At 41.2% G+C, this 12,867-nt stretch overlaps 1 protein-coding gene across 3 annotated transcripts in view; it reads right to left on the bottom strand.

Annotated features, from left to right (window-relative positions):
- The window catches only part of LOC124856259 (synaptotagmin-2), a 43,916-nt gene extending 32,197 nt beyond the window's left edge, over positions 1-11,719 (bottom strand). For 2 of the 3 annotated variants that reach the window (XM_047346552.1, XM_047346556.1), the window contains exon 1: positions 11,321-11,670. The gene's annotated coding sequence lies outside the window, so the exon portion shown is untranslated. Of the gene's footprint in view, positions 1-11,320 lie in introns of all 3 variants that reach the window. The other variant, XM_047346554.1, reaches the window with a different exon arrangement.
- Between the last annotated feature and the right edge of the window lie 1,148 nt (positions 11,720-12,867).

Raw genomic sequence — 12,867 nt, 5'->3', positions numbered from 1 at the left:
TTAACCCTGGAGTTTAAAGATGATTTATCATTTATATGAACAAACTGGAATCTGTCAGACAGATAAGATTTAAACCAGCCTAGCGCTGTTCCCCTGATCTCTACAGCATATTCCAGCCTTTTTAAGAGAATACTATGGTCGACTGTATCAAATGCAGCACTGAGGTCTAACAGAACCAGAACAGACACAAGTTCATTATCTGAGGCCATAAGAATATCATTAGTGACTTTCAGCAGAGCTGTTTCAGTGCTATGATGAGCTCTGAAACCTGACTGAAACTCTTCAAACAAGTTATTGCTGTGTAAATGCTCACACATTTGATTAGCAACTATTTTCTCAAGAATTTAGATAAGAATGGAAGATTGGATATAGGTCTGTAATTTTTCAAGTCATCTCAATCAAGTGAAGGTTTCTTAAGTAAAGGTTTAATTACAGCTAACTTAAAAGCCTGTGGTACATATCAATTTACTAAAGATAGATTAATCATATCTAAAATGGGGCTGGTAATCAGAGGGAACACTTCCTTAAATAATTTGGTTGGGATTGGGTCTAACATACAAGTTGAAGGTTTAGATGAAGCTAATATTTCTGATAACTCAGGAAGCTTCACAGGATCAAAACAGTCCAAACACAAATCAGGTTCTGCAGTTAAACGCATTAAACGCTATATTTAGGCTATCACTTTCAGCCTCAACATGAATGTTAAAATCCCCCACTATAATAACTGTATCTGTATTTAACACTAAATCAGATAAAAGGTCTGAAAACTGATATAGAAATTGAGAGTAAGGGCCAATATGCTCATTCCATGATCCTGCCTGTGCTTTTGTCCTTTACCTTATCCACAACCCATGACAGTGAACAGAGTCCAGCAATGTGTATCTTAATCTCTGTGATAATAAAACCTTAAGAAGACCAAAGCGGTTTCTTAGGGAACACTAATGTCAACATAAAAAAACTGGAAACTGAAAACCTACGAAGACATATCAGTCTACCTCATCTGACAGGAATGGCGAAGGGGGCGTTGATCACAGAATCATACAAATGGCCCATGGTAACTGTGGAGGAGCTGCAAACATCCACTTTTAAGTCATGGATACCGTCATTGTGGACATAGCTGTCTACAGAACCCAGTTAGAAGATATGTTCCATCAGCAAGTCTCCCCGGATGACCAATCCTCATTCTCAATAATCCATCCCCTTGACTTCTTTCTTCAATAATCTTTTTAAATCATATTGTTGTGATGTGTACCTTGCTAGTAAAAAGAAGAAGGAAATTAGCTATTTGAAGAGCTTTTACCTGTTTCACTGTTTTTGTTTGTTTGTTGGTATACAAGTACTTTGTTTTATTTATTATTATAGCATGAGATAAATGTATTTGTATATAAATTGACTGCAGTTTTTAATGAATGTGCTCCGTTTGAATGGATTTGCTTTAAGATTAACTCTTCATGTGTACTGTGAATATCTAATTGCACAAAATGTTTGTGTTCACTGCATGCGTAAACAAACATTCTTATTTGATCGATGGTAAAAAGTGGCTTTATTTAAAGCTGAGAGCTCATAGTCCTATTTGGATGTGTTCAAGAATATAAACAGCATCTGTATCAAGAAAAAATACAAATACTGCTACATCTGTGGAAGGCACCGGACAGCTCAGGTATAAGATGTGGATTTTAAAGTTCCATAATGCCCACAGTTAAGGTAAGAGAATCTGTTGACGGGGCAACTGTTACTCTTGAAGTCAACAAATTAAATCTTTCTAGAAGAGAACCATTGTTGAAAAAAAACCCATTATATAACTCTGCTGGACAGGCTGGACAGGAACGGTAAGGCGTATTTGTCACTTCCTGTTTTCGCTGTTGCACTCAGTGGATTGTTTGGTGTGTGAAGGCTCTCTCGTTTGATCTGATTTCTCTCTACTGTGATATCTCTTACTTGTTCTAACACATAAGCACGTTAAAACACATACTTTCTGTTGCTGCTTTTAATGTTTGGGGACTCTCCGTGTTTTACACGTTTTTTTCTAGTAGTGGTAAAGGGTCACTAGCTTAACTCCACCATGGCTACCCGTTCTGCTGTTTCTCTCTCTGAGTCTCCTCATCTCTCCTGCTCTCTGTGTCAGATGTTCAGTTACTCCTCTGCCTCCTTTAGTGATAAGGGTACGTGTAATAAATGTAGCATTTTTGTAGCTTTGGAGGCGAGGGTGTTGGAATTGGAGGCCCGGCTCCACGCTGTTGACAAACCGGCAGATAGCCGAGGCCCATTAGCCAGCGCAAAGCCACCGAGGGTAGCTCCCTGTAGCAGTTCTCCAGCAGAGCCCGTGCAGCCGGGGCCCCAGGGCGACTGGGTGACGGTACATAGAAAGCATAGTCCTAGATTCCAGCCCACAGGTCACCACCTCTGGGTCTGCATTTCTAACAGATTTTCCCTGCTCAGCGACACACCCGTTGAGGAGCCGACTCTGGTAATTTCAGCTCCATAGTCAGAAACGTGGCACTAGAGACACCAGCAACCATAGTCAAATGTCTGCCAGGGGCCAGAATGGGCGACATCAAATTCTACCTGAAACTGCTGGCTAAGGATAAGCGTAAATACAGTAAGATTGTAATTCACGCTGGCGGTAACGACATCTGGTTATGTCAATCTGAGGTCACCAAAGTTAGTGTTGCTTCGGTGTGTAAGTTTGCCAAAACAATGTCGGACTCCGTAATTTTCACAGGTCTCCTCCCTGATCTGACCAGTGACGACATGTTTAGCCTCATGCTGTCATTCAACCGCTGGCTGTCTAGGTGGTGTCCAGAATGTCCATGTGGGCTACAATGATAATTGCCGTGCATTTTGGGGAAAACCTGGTCTGATCCGGAGAGACGGCGTCCATCCCACTTTGGATGGAGCAGCTCTTCTTTCTAGGAATCTGGCCAAATTTATTAGTTCTCCAAAATTCTGACAACCCAGGGTTCAGACCAGGAAGCAGGGTCGTAGTTTAACACTCCTCTTCCCACCCATTACCCTATTAAGACAGTGTCTCGCCCACGGCCAAAATGGAATAGATTAAGAAATAATCTAAAACAAGGAAATCAGGAAAATCTAATAAAAATAAACACAACTCAGACTAAAAAGAAAAATAAAGTGATTAAATGTGGCTTACTGAACATAAGATCTCTCTCTTCAAAGACTTTGCTAGTTAGTGACCTGATTTGTGACAATCAGATTGATTTATTTTGCCTCACAGAAACCTGGCTGCAGCAAGAGGATTATGATACTATAAATGAGTCAACTCCTACTAATTATGTAAATTTTCACATTCCTCGAAATACTGGGCGAGGAGGAGGAATAGCAACCATCTTTAATTCCGAATTATTGACTAGTCCCAGACCAATCAATAACTACAACTCTTTTGAAAATGTAATCCTTAGTTTTCCTCATCCAAATTGCAAAGCACTAAAACCACTTCAGTTTGTTGTTTTGTACCGTCCACCAGGCCCTTACTCTCAATTTTTAGATCAGTTTTCAGACCTTTTATCTGATTTAGTGTTAAATACAGATAAGGTTATTATAGTGGTGGATTTTAACATTCATGTTGACACTGAAAGTGATAGCTTAAATATAGCCTTTAATGCTATCTTAGACTCAGTTGGCTTGGCTCAAAACTTTCAAAAACCTACCCACCTTTGTCTTCATTCTCTGGAACCTGTGCTGACATATGGCATTGAGTGTAAAGACATAGCAATATTTTCTCATAACCCTGTCCTGTCTGACCATTTTTTAATAACCTTTGAGTTTAATTTAACCGAGTACTCCACACTTGAAAGAAAATGTAATTATAGTAGATCATTATCAGGCTGCTGTAACAACCTTTAAAAAATCTGTTCCACTTTTGATTTCCTCATTATCACAGAAAAACACAGTGGTGGGCAATAATTCTGTTTCTGCCCCTTCACAAATTGATTCTCTTGTTCATAGTGTTACTTCATCATTGCATGATGCATTAGACAATGCCGCCCCCTTGAAAAAGAAGGTAATCATTCATAGGATGCAGGCTCCTTGGATTAATTCAGAGCTGCGTACTTTAAAGCACAATGTTAGAAAATAGGAGAGAAAATGGCGCTCTATACACCTAGAGGATTCCTACTTATTCTGGAAAAATAGCCTACTGTTGTATAAAAAGACACTTCACCAAGCCAGAACAGCTTATTTCTCATCATTAATAGAAGAGAACAAGAATAATCCTAGGTTTCTCTTTAGTACAGTTGCTAAACTTACACAGAGTCATAGCTCTGTTGAACCATCAATTCCCTTAGCTCTCAGCAGTCATGACTTTATGGGATTCTTCCAAAATAAAATTGATTCTATTAAAAATAAAATCTTTGACATACTCCCGAATATGATTACTTCATCCTCAGCAAGTGAGACAACATTGGAAGTAACTGTAGAACCTGATCTGTGTTTGGACTGCTTTGATCCTGTGGAGCTTCCTGAGTTATCAGAAATATTAGCTTCATTTAAACATTCAACTTGTATGTTAGACCCAATCCCAACCAGATTTTTTAAGGAAGTGTTCCCTCTGATTACCAGCCCCATTTTATATATGATTAATCTGTCTTTAGTAAATGGATATGTACCACAAGCTTTTAAGGTAGCTGTAATTAAACCTTTGCTTAAGAAATCTTCGCCTGATCGAGATGACTTAATAAATGACAGACCTATATCCAATCTTCCATTCTTATCTAAAATTCTTGAGAAAATAGTTGCTAATCAAATGTGTGAGCATTTACACAGTAATAACCTGTTTGAAGAGTTTCAGTCAGGCTTCCGAGCTCATCATAGCACTGAAACAACTCTGCTGAAAGTCACTAATGACATTCTTATGGCCTCAGATAATGAACTTGTGTCTGTACTTGTCCTGTTAGATCTCAGTGCTACATTTGATACAGTCAATCACAATATTTTCTTAGAAAGGCTGGAATATGTTGTAGAGATCAGGGGAACAGCGCTAGGCTGGTTTAAATCTTATCTGTCTGACAGATTCCAGTTTGTTCATATAAATGATAAATCATCTTTAAACTCCAGGGTTAATTGTGGAGTACCACAGGGTTCAGTACTTGGGCCAATTCTCTTTACTATATATATGCTTCCAATGGGTAAAATTATCAGGCAACATAGAATACATTTTCACTGTTATGCTGATGATACTCAGCTTTACTTATCCATAAATCCTGATGAGCCCAACCAGTTAGATAGACTACAAGTATGTCTTGAAGATATAAAAACTTGGATGACTTTAAATGTTCTGCTTCTAAATTCAGACAAGACAGAAGTTGTCGTCTTTGGACCGGAGTCTTTAAAAAAGAAACTGCTTAGTCAATCACTCAACCTGGATGGCATTAAATTGACCTCCGATAATAAAGTAAAAAACCTTGGTGTTATTTTTGACCAGGACATGTCATTTAAATCCCATATTAAACAGGTTTCTAGGATTTCCTTCTTTCATCTCCGGAACATTGCCAAAATTAGAAATATCCTGTCCAGGAGTGACGCTGAAAAACTAGTCCATGCCATTGTTACTTCAAGGCTGGGCTATCGTAATTCGTTACATCAGAATTTCCACAAAATGCAGTTAAAAGCCTTCAGCTGATTCAATATGCTGCAGCAAGAGTTCTGATGAAAATTAAAAAGAGAGATCATACTTCCCCTACATTAGCTTCCCTTCATTGGCTGTCTGTTAAATTTAGAATAGAATTTAATGATCTAGCTCCATTATACATCAAAGATCTGATTGTTCCATACGTTCCTAACAGAGCACTTCGTTCTCAGACTGCAGGTTTACTGGTGGTTCCTAGAGTCTCTAGAAGTGGAATCAGAGGCAGATCCTTTAGTTATCAGGCTCCTCTCCTGTGGAACCAGCTCCCAGTTTTAGTCTGTGAGGCAGACACCCTGTCTAAAACTTTTCTTTTTGATAACGCTCATAGTTAGAGTGGCTTAGGTTATCCTGATCTATCTTCCTTATTTTTTACCTCCGTCTTCTTCCCTCCCTGTTGGATGGAGTAAGGGGGAGTCAGGTTTAGCCTAAACCGGCTCAGTTATGGTTGAGGTGCAATCACACCCTCCATTTCTGCCACTTGTATGACCCCCTTTCTTTTCCAATGGTTATTGTCAATCTGACAGAGAGAGGTATCCCAATCCTTATGGTGTTTAATATAACAATGACCATCAGTGGGCTCTAGATGGACAAACTGTCTACTTTTAAGGCTAGGCTTAAAACTTTCCGTTTTGATAAAGCTCATAGTTAGAGTGGCTTAGGTTATCCTGAGCTATTTCTGTAGTTATGCTGCTATAGGCTTAGGCTGCTGGAGGACATAATGACCACTTTCACCCTCTTCGCTACATTCTCACACTACTCTCCAATTTTGCATTATTTGCTGTTATTTCCACTTTTAACTTTGTTCTCTCTCTTTTCTCTTCCTAGAAGCTACACCTGGCCTGACTCTGTGTCTACCTGTGACACCTTTCTGGAGGTGGGCATTGTCCAAGTGTCACCCTCTACCGATGATCCACATGGCCCTGTCTTTCAGTGTTTAACCCTTTTTCTCTCCTAGACATGGCAATTGACTGAGCTTTTACTGTGACTAACTCTATGTGGTCTCTTTCAGACTCTAACCTTGAAAACTGGCTCAGAGTTTATCTGTTCTGTCTTTCTAGGTGAAAAGACTAAAGGAGCTACATCCATTAACATTTACTTTTCCTTCCTATTGAAAGGACTCCTGGATCAGTGCTTCTTTGTTCTCTTTGTGTCTCTGCTCTGTTCTCTCAAACCCCCAGTCAGTCGTGGCAGATTGCCACTCACACTGAACCTGGTTCTGGTTCTGCTGGAGGTTTCTTCCTTTTAAAAGGTTGTTTTTCCTCTCCACTGTCGCTACATGCATGCTCAGTATGAGGGATTGCTACAAAGTCAATGCCAGTGACTGTCCATTCTCTCTACATGCTCATTTGGGAGGAGGGAATGCTGTAAGTAACTGACTGGATGCAATTTGCTGGGTTTCCTTAGACAGAAAAACTTTTTATCCAATTTGAATAAATAACTGAATCTGACTGCACTGTTCAATGATTAGGATTAATTGGAATGTACGGTATGTACCTCACTTTCGTGAAGTGCCTTGAGACGACATGTGTTGTGAGTTGGCACTATATAAATAAACTGAATAATCCAGTTTGCAGTTTTCCAAGCCTTTTCAGGGACATAGCAAACAGGCAATGGTGTTCTGGAAAAATCAGTAATAAACCTCTTTGGCCAACATGCACAACACTTTGTGTGGCCAACAACCAACACTGCATGTTACTCTGAAAACAGAATCTCTGTGGTGAAACATTGTGGTGATGGCATTATGCTGTGGGGATGCTTTTTTCAGCAGAGACAGGAAAGCTGGTTAAAGCTGGTGGGAAGATGGATGGAGCTAAATACTGGGAAAACATGGAAAAACAAAAACTTTTAGAGGCTGCAAAAGCCTGAAATTGGGATGGGGATTTACCTTTTAGCAGGAGAGTGACCCTAAACATACCTAAATATGCAATGGTTTACAGTGCCTTGCGAAAAGATTCCTGAGGCCTTTAAAACTCCCAGCCTGGTTCATCACTCAAAACACCAATCATGGGTAAGACTGCCGACCTGATTGCTGTCCAGAAGGCCACTATTGACACCCTCAAGCAAGAGGGTAAGACACAGAAAGAAATTTCTGAACGAATATCAGTGCTGTATCAAGGCACCTCAGTGGGAAGTCTGTGGGAAGGAAAAAGTGTGGCAGAAAATGCTGCACAACGAGAAGAGGTGACCGGACCCTGAGGAAGATTGTGGAGAAGGGCCGATTCTAGACCTTGGGGGACCTGCGGAAGCAGTGGACTGAGTCTGGAGTAGAAACATCCAGAGCCACCGTGCACAGGCGTGTGCAGGAAATGGGCTACAGGTGCCGCATTCCCCAGGTCAAGCCACTTTTGAACCAGAAACAGCTGCCGAAGCACCTGACCTGGGCTACAGAGAAGCAGCACTGGACTGTTGCTCAGTGGTCCAAAGTACTTTTTTCGGAAGAAAGCAAATTCTGCATGTCATTCGGAAATCAAGGTGCCAGAGTCTGGAGGAAGACTGGGGAGAAGGAAATGCCAAAATGCCAGAAGTCCAGTGTACCACAGTCAGTGATGGTCTGGGGTGCCGTGCTGTTTCTGACACTGCATGTGATGCCATCAGCTCAGTTGTTGCTAAGCTACAGACACAAAACCCCAATGCTTTTGTGGCAATTTCTGGTGATTTTAACCATGCTTCACTCTCTGCTACACTTCCAACGTTTCAACAATTTGTCAGCTGCTCTACCAGAGAAAACAAAACATTGGATTTGTTTTATGCAAATGTCAAGGACTCATACATCTCTACAGCACGACCTCCTCTAGGCAAATCAGATCACAATCTTGTTTTTCTCTGCTCGAAATATAAGCCCCTTGTTCAGAGACAACCTGTAATAAAGAGGACTGTGAGAAAATGGTCACAGGAAGCTGAAGAAGCTCTGCAAGGTTGCTTTGAGGCTACAGACTGGGACGCACTGTGCCAGCCACATGGAGAGGACATCAATGCCATGACTGAGTGTGTAACCGACTATATAAACTTCTGTGTGGATAACATCATCCCCACCAGAACCGTGAGATGCTTCCCTAATAACAAACCTTGGATCACCAGTGACCTGAAGGACCTGCTTAACAAGAAAAAAAGAGCCTTCAGAGAGGGAGACAGAAGATTATTGAGGATTATACAGAAGCAACTTAAAGTCAAGATAAGAGACGGCAAGGAGGTGTACAAGAAGAAGCTGGAGAGCAAGCTCCAGCAAAACAATATCAGAGGTGTGTGGACAGGGATGAAGAAGATCACAGGCTTCAAGCAGAAAGAAGATCAGACCGATGGAGGTCTGGACAGAGCCAATGAACTGAACACATTCTTCAATAGGTTCAGTTCAGAAACCAGCTTCGCATCCTCCTCTCCTGCTCACAGCCAAACAGACATTCCATCTTCCTTTGACCCACAGGACCCACAGCTGTCCAGTAACACCTCACATTTTTTATCTTCCACCTCAGCCCTTGACCCTTCTGCTTCTACATGTTTGCCTTCAACCATATCAGAAGATGCTGATGCTTCCTTTGCTTCCCCCTTCCACCTGTGTGTCTCAAGAAGTCAGGTGAAGAGACAACTCGAGAGACTGAATAGGAATAAGGCCGCAGGTCCAGATCATGTCACCCCTAGAGTCCTGAAGGCCTGTGCAGAGCAGCTCTGTGGGATTCTGCAGCACCTCTTCAACCTTAGCCTGGCCCAGAAGAAGGTTCCGGTGTTGTGGAAGACCTCCTGTCTTGTTCCGGTACCAAAGAAAACTCACCCATCAGTCCTCAATGACTATAGACCTGTTACCCTGACATCTCACATCATGAAGGTCCTAGAGAGACTCCTGTTGGCCCACCTGATTAAGCAAACAGTAAACCATCAGGACCTCCTTCAGTTTGCTTATCGCTGTGGAGTTGGAGTTGAAGATGCCATCATACACCTGCTTCAACACACCCACTGTCATCTGGACAAAGCCAGTAGCACTGTGAGGATCATGTTCTTTGATTTCTCGAGTGCATTTAATACAATCCAACCTGATTTGCTTTGTCAGAAACTCCAGAAGACTCAGGTGGAGGCCTCAACAATCTCCTGGATCAAAGACTACCTGACATATAGACCACAGTTTGTGAGACTGAAGGGTTGTGAGTCTAACCACGTAGTCAGCAGCACAGGAGCACCACAGGGGACTGTACTCTCACCATTCCTTTTCACTCTGTACACCTCAGACTTCCAGTACAAGACAGACTCCTGTCATCTGCAGAGATACTCGGATGATTCTGCAGTCGTGGGGTGGATCAGAGATAGACAAGAAGCTAAGTACAGGAAGGTGGTGGACCACTTTGTGGCATGGTGTGGAAACAATCATCTCATTTTGAACGTGACTAAAACAAAGGAGATTATTGTAGATTTTAAGAGAAACAGGAATAAGTCAAAAACTATTTTGATCATGGGAGAAGAAGTGGAGGTGGTGTGTGAATATTTTTTGACAGGCATTGTATTAGTGAGTGAATTGTAACTCGATTTTAAGTTACCACATTTCATTTAAATGGGTTTGCCACCTTCATTAATCATCAGGTATATGAAGATACTTTGATTTGAAGATACTGTTTCTTTGATCTCAAACATCTGCTGAAGCCCTCAACTTTACCAGCCTTTCTGTCTGTGTGAACAAAGACACCTTGGAGCTTCTGGCATCTTCTAATTAACCCCAGCTGACTCCAAAGAGAAGTTATGGATTGTCCCAGCATAGAGAACCTACTGCGTCACCTCACTTCTGGTGAAAATTCTCCTCTAACACTGATCTTTCTAAACCTCTGCCAATAAATAAATTTTTTGTAACTGAATTAGAAATGAAAATCATAATGTGAGATGAGCATAGGAGATGATCACAAAGGAACAAGGAAGTAAAATATATTTTTTTAGCTGCATTGCAGAATGATTCTCTGTTGGGGACTGACAATTTTAGGCATAAATGAATACTAAACATATTTCTTGCTGGTAGAGCCATTGAAGGGAATACTTTGCTAATATGTGTGTAAATAAAAGGCAGCAGTGAAATAGTTTAACAGAACCGCTGATATTTATTTGAACTGTGAGAAAGCTCAGCAGACTGATGTGGACTACACTTGCTAGCTCAGCAAATTTGGCTCTCCTCTCCGTCTTTCTGTGTTCTAATAGTGACATAACTCAAATAATTCATCTGAAAACCTGACACATAGGTAAATAAATCCAAATGGAAATAAACAAGAAACTGCTTTCAGCAGTTTTCAGTTAGGTTAATGTTTAGATGTCAGACTTTATTTTCTGCCCTTCTTTGATATATTTAACCTCTAAGAACTATTTTATTCTTGTTTAATTTTATGTTCCTTCTCATTCTGTTCCCTCACATATCCATATTTGTTTCTATTATGTAACAATATACTGCGGTACTATGAGGCAGCAGGACTCACCAGCAAGCTTTAAAAGTTGGCAGATTACTGCAGGACTGTCTGCAGTAAAATTAAAGGGGACTGGCGTAATGCTAACACCATCTGCTCTAATTACCTCTGGACCATTTATTCTCTGTGTTTCTCTCTGCAGAGCAAGATGTGTGTAATGAGGCTAGGTGCCTCTGTGACAACCTGCCACGCAGGAAAGCTGCAGCAATAGATGCGGCAGCCCTGTACAGAAAAAAAAACTGCTTACCTTAAGGAATGAGTAGTGGAAGCAGATAGCAGGATTGGTTACGTGCTTGACAGCAGAAAAAAAATCTCAACAGTCAGCTTTTAGGATCCTCCCACACTGGAAACAAATTGCAAATAATCAAAAAAGTAATAATAAAGCCCAGTACTGGCAAATCCCACAATCACTTGGGGTCTTGTGGTCCAAAGAGACACTCCCAAACAAGATTTCTTGGCTTGGGGTGCTGTTGATGTATCTCAAATGAGGAAGAGAGGACAGGAAACACTCACATTGATTAACATAGGTCTAACACTGAAATCAGCTCCAGCATCAGGACCGGTGGAGTTCCACTGCTGTATTTCCCGGCAATGTTCACTGATTGGATGAGGAGCTACTCAATAAAAAGCCTCTGTGTCATCAATTGGGTAGGGAGGGAGGCAGGTTTTCCTTGGCGCACTAACAACTGTGCTCCTCCTCTTTTCTTCCTTTGCCCTATCAGTTTTTTTTTTCCTTAGCAAATGCAGACGAGGAGTGCTGAGCTTTGACAATTAGATGTGGGTGGAAAAGGAGAGCGGTGCAACAACAGGATAATCGATGAGTGATGAAAGGAGAGGTGAAGATGGTAACCAGCAGCCAACGGTAGTTCTCAGAGAGCTTGGTTTAGGTCTTCTAGCTGCTGGGTGCTGTGCATCTAGGAACCTTAGGCTCAGTGAGGTGTGATGAGCTGCAGACCAGACTGGTTTTACTGCAGCAGGAGGGAACGTTGGTTTTTTTCTTCCTTTTATTCAGCTGCACCAACCAATCACATAGCCAGTTTTACCTTTGTTCACGAGCATTTTCATGCACCTGGTAAAGGATTTAGAAGAATGAAAGTGGTGACAATTAGGCAGATCATTACATGAAGAGATTGGGGAACAAATATGTAAGTCCCTGAGTCACTCATGGCTGCATGCAAAACGTTCCTTCCAGGGTTGGAAAGACTTTTCTGCTTTGTTTTCTCTTTTTCAAAATATTTTATTTCCTCAATTCGAAACTAAATTTAATTGACCTAAGTGAGCCTCATTCCAATTGATATCAATAGAGCTGACATCTAGTTTAGGACAGCTGCAGAGAGCTGTGTCACTCTGGCACTTTGTATTTTAATGAAAAGGAAAAAATCTAAAATGCTAAATATGTTATGGAACAGAGGGGATGGCTACACCTCTTTTTGACTAATTCAAATGTAAAGTACATAAAATGGGGCTGTGACAGCCTGTCTCGCTGATTTAGAAGTGAAACATTTGTTAATGGAAAGCAGCAACTGGACACTGATGTGAGTGCCAGCTTCCCACTTATACTTATTAGAGGTTTTGGGAATGATGCCAAATCCCTGCAACAAAAGCAAACCAGGCTCCCTTCAAGAGGGGCACTCAATTTCATTGCCTTTAGGGTTCCCCTTGACAAAGCAGTGTCCTGGCACAGCTTGATGCATCACCAGTAAACACAGAAATGCACCTAGATGAGTCAGAAAAGCTGCGTCACTTAAGGACACTTATTTTAACTTTACACCCTCTGGGTTTGTTTCTTATTGC

The sequence above is a fragment of the Girardinichthys multiradiatus genome, chromosome 20 (assembly GCF_021462225.1).
Source record: "Girardinichthys multiradiatus isolate DD_20200921_A chromosome 20, DD_fGirMul_XY1, whole genome shotgun sequence".
Classification (NCBI taxonomy): Eukaryota; Metazoa; Chordata; class Actinopteri; order Cyprinodontiformes; family Goodeidae; genus Girardinichthys; species Girardinichthys multiradiatus.
The sequence above is the reverse complement of the archived record's forward strand: the minus strand, read 5'-3'. Positions and strand labels throughout refer to the sequence as shown.